This window comes from Macadamia integrifolia, chromosome 3 (genome assembly GCF_013358625.1).
Source record: "Macadamia integrifolia cultivar HAES 741 chromosome 3, SCU_Mint_v3, whole genome shotgun sequence".
Lineage (NCBI taxonomy): Eukaryota > Viridiplantae > Streptophyta > Magnoliopsida > Proteales > Proteaceae > Macadamia > Macadamia integrifolia.
The window spans coordinates 6,761,548-6,765,998 of record NC_056559.1 but is presented as its reverse complement, the minus strand read 5'-3'; positions in this window follow the sequence as shown (position 1 = coordinate 6,765,998).

The following is a 4,451-nucleotide window of genomic DNA, read 5'->3' as shown; positions in this document are numbered from 1 at the left end:
TCAAGTTTCTAACCACAGATTAGTTCTAAAACTTCTAATCCATTGGTTAATTTGATTTCATAAGGCACATTGAAAACCTTTCACGGAACCCCTTCAAAAGTGTTTGGGAGGAAACAAAGAAAGAAGGGTTGTTGAGTGTACCCAAAAAAGTTCGTGAGTGTCATTTCAAATCTGTTCTCTTCTCCATGTTGGTAGGGACATAAGCTTTATTATACCCACAGAGATGATGAGACTGATGAGATCATAATAGCCATGTGTCAGTTTCCAACAGGGCAGGATGAATTCTCCTAGCTAAAAACAAAGCTAAGTGGTAGTTGGGTTACAGTCCAAGGAATGAAATGTGGAGCCCACCTTGTGTTGACAAGAAATAGACTTGGATGACCGAATCCCATGAAGGGAGTGGAAGACTAATACTGCTCCTTCCCCTTCCCCTTCCCCTTCCATGTGAATCCATTAAAAAAAAGGTGATTTACATGTTTGATTGCGTGATTAACTTTGCTTACATGAGGAACCCTAATTCAATTAGTGTGGAAATTAACAAATAAATATATCTTAATAATGGTCTACATCATCATTCTAATTCAATTGTTCTTTTTAGGGCTAGATATTATTATATATTTGTAGTGGTATATGGGGAACATGGTGATCTCACTACAATTACCATGTCTTCTCCTCTTTGGAATTTGATTGGTTGAGTAAATTATACGTTTTGGATTGAATGGGACTATAGAAACATTTGATTATGATTGATGGGGAATTACTAGTTTTGTTTAAGCATAAAATATTGAGATTTATGGCACAAACTTGAGAGTTAAAAGACCCACCATTTCCGTCCAATTCAATCAATCAATAACCTTACAAAAATATAATAATAATAATAATAATCAATAACTAGACATTAGGATTTTAAATAATGGAGTATCTCAGTTAAGGTTGCTTCATTGTAATTTAGTGATTGCAGATTCGAATTGATAATCCTAAACAAGATCCAAATTAATCTCAACCAATTTCAATTTAACCAATCAAAATCAATCAGAATTTACTAGATTCTATCCTAACCCTAGTAATGCAATATCAATCAGTGAGAATCGAAATCAATCACTATCGAACGATTCCAATTAGTCAGATGAATGAACCATCAAAAACTTTTATGAGAGTTGGTTTGACTACCCTAACTATGGCATAATATTTCCAAGATATTAATAAACAAGACATACTTCTATTTATTTATTGAAAATATCTTTGTTTCGTCCAAACAGATAGTATCTGCTTTATATGAGGCGGCGGTTTCCAGCTAATCCAATCCCAAGTTTTGAAATCATGTAACCCATTATTTAGGTGTTGAACGACCATGGAAATTCGAAATATGAATGATTATGATCATATACATGAGGTTGAAACATAGTGATTCTTGTTTTAAATATGAACAAGACCAGACACCAACCAAGAAGTCCACAAACCTATTCTTTTGTTAAATATGAACAAGACCAGACACCACCAGGACCACCACCCACCCAACCCTTTTTCAAAAAATTGGGATGAGGGCCCATAGACTGCGGAGATGGATTAGCAAGCCATCATTACAGGAAAGTAATAACTATAATCTTACGTAACTATAATCTTTGAAGGGATATCATTGAATCACATGTGGGCCCTCTTTTCTCCAAAATATGTGTTTGTGGATAGAGCCAGATGATAACATATTATTGTCCATTATCAAGTTGTAGAGTAGTAGCTTAATTAGAGAGAGAGAGAGAGAGAGAGAGAGAGAGAGAGAGAGTTGTTGCCAGAAGCTTAAGTTACCTAGCAATAATCCAAAGTTTTTCCTTTTCTTGCTTCATCCTCTTTGGTTATGCAAAGACTCTTTGTTAGGTTAAATATCCCTTGGCAGGGATTCCAACCTTTATTTACCTTAATCTTAAGGCATTGGGTGGGGATGATCCAATGTTATATTAAAATACATTCTAGTCTTGGATATCCTATGTGAGATTATACCTCTCTAACACATGAATACAATCTTAAGGAGGACAACAAACGGATTTAACTTAGAAATCATATTTTAAAATAACAAAAAAAAATCATATAACACTATTAAGAGGTCTTAGCATAAAAAAGTATTAGATGGAGATGACTTAAGGGTATATTAAGATACATCCAAGTCCCACATCTCAATATGATCTTCGTCGTCACCTAATTACTGAAATAAGAAGACAACTTGATTGAAAGGTGCGTAGTAAACGGAATCCACGAGTGATATCACAACGCTCTATTATCGATGACGGTAGTTATGATTTGAATTGATTAGACAACCAGGAGGGAAGGGGTAGTTTGTCGCCTTATGTTTTCTTCACCTATTTGTACACAAACCTTCATTAATCATCACAATAAACCTCTCTTTGAACCACATGAGGGGAAATTTTTTAAGCTGCATAAGGTAAAAAAAGGCCTAGTAAGAAAAACCAACAACCCATTTAGAAATAGAATAGACCAAAACATTCCCAAACTTAGGAAGTAAACCATAAACAGGAAAAGGCCATCCCTTCCTTACTCCATGAAATCATTCCAAAGAAACAGAGGACTTACAGTAGTTGCATGCAGGACAAGACACGTCGTGCAGATTGTGGGAGCCGCATTGGTTGTCATTTCAGGCATTATATTCTGTTGCTTCTGGTGGATGGGCCGGCGAGGACACCACTTTGCACTGTCTCTAGCCTCCCCCACTTCTGTCTTTAAAGACGATTTCGTTACCTAACTTTCTCTCTTTCACGGTTTCACCTGAATTAGAGATGAGTCATTGTCCTTTGATTTGAAAATCTCAAGTCTCAATACACCAACTGGAGTTTTTTGTTTTATTCAATGTACGTATAACAAATAACAGAAACTGCCAATTCTTGAAAGGATTTAGACAGATTACGGTGGTTGATGAGGCCTGGTATGGCAAGATAACAGGGTGAGAAATAATCAAACAAGGGCGTATTCAGTGCACAAGGCTGTCGTGCATCATTGTAGAGTCCGGGGAAGGTCCTATGTATAGTTTTATCCTAAGCTTTATGGGATTTGAAGCCACAATCACTCGGAATGGAACAATTTTATTGTTGCACTGAGGCTGGCCCTCTAAGCGTTAAAATGTTTGTGAAAATAAAAATGTTGGATTGTATTGTGGGTGCTAGAAGAGGTTAGGACAATAGATGAATATATATATATATATATATATATATCCCTATAGGATGTTGAATACATCAATGTAGAAAATTGACCTCTATTCTCTCCATGGATGCAGTTCGATGGGGGAGCCACATAATTTTTGTTTGTTTTCTTCTTCTTGTTCTTTCTTTTATTTTTCTTCTGTTAGAGCAAACATTAAGAGAAATAAGAAAATAAATAGACAATAGATCCGTACAACACAGATATTTAACGAGGTTCACACACCTTTGTGATGTGTTACGTCCCTAAGCGAAGAAGAAGATGTTTTACTATGCAAAAGAGAGATTACGCCCAAACAGCGGCGAGAAATCTCGTCTTAAAACCCTAGTTCAAAAAACCCCTAAATTATAATGACTTGCTCAACAAGACAATAGTACATTATATATTCCAAGTCGTGGGTCAACCCATCAGGTCGCAATCGATCTACTCGACCCAAGCACAGACCCCAGCACTGATCTCAGAAAACTTTCTATTCGGGTCGCCACCAAAATATGTCGGAGCGGGTTAATTTTCAAAACCGATCAAGAATTCGTAACAAACTTAAAATCTTCCATCGTCACATTCAACATAAAATTTATACAAACGATGTTGTGGAAGCTATGGTAGAGAAAGAAAACTTTCTTGGTGTGTTGCTTTTCTAGATAAGTATATGAAGTCATATGAAGTCATCAATCACCTAAATAAACCAATGTGGGAATATAGTTCTATAAATCCCAAGCCCAACACCCCCTTCACATGTAAAATGAGACACACAAGCGAAGAACCAAGTGATCGTGGACTATGATACCATGTTGAAAGGCCTAAATCCTTAAGGCATTAGGTGGAAAGAGCTCTTCAAGTATGTGAATGCATGCACAATGAAGTTGGGAGAGAAGAAAGAGGGGGGGGGGGAACCTACTCCCCCTTCCCCATGTCCCTCTACTTGCTGGGAATTGGTATATCGAACTGGTATGTACTACTACCTCGACTTAAAAATAGTTTCAAATACTATTTATTTGGTATGTATTGTTTCTTATGGGTACATTATTCGGTCCCATGTTGGTATTTGCTTATCAAGTTTTGATGCTACAATATTAAAATATAGGGTTGGGATAGCTACCGAATTGTGTGACCCTTGCCTCAATGAAAGGACCAATCAAAGGAGACAAACAGTCATCAAACCAGAGGGCTAGGATGATCTTTTTGCCACCTCTTGTGTATGAGCATAGGGGTGCGTGACCAGGTAGATGGTCATATGATTTATTGAT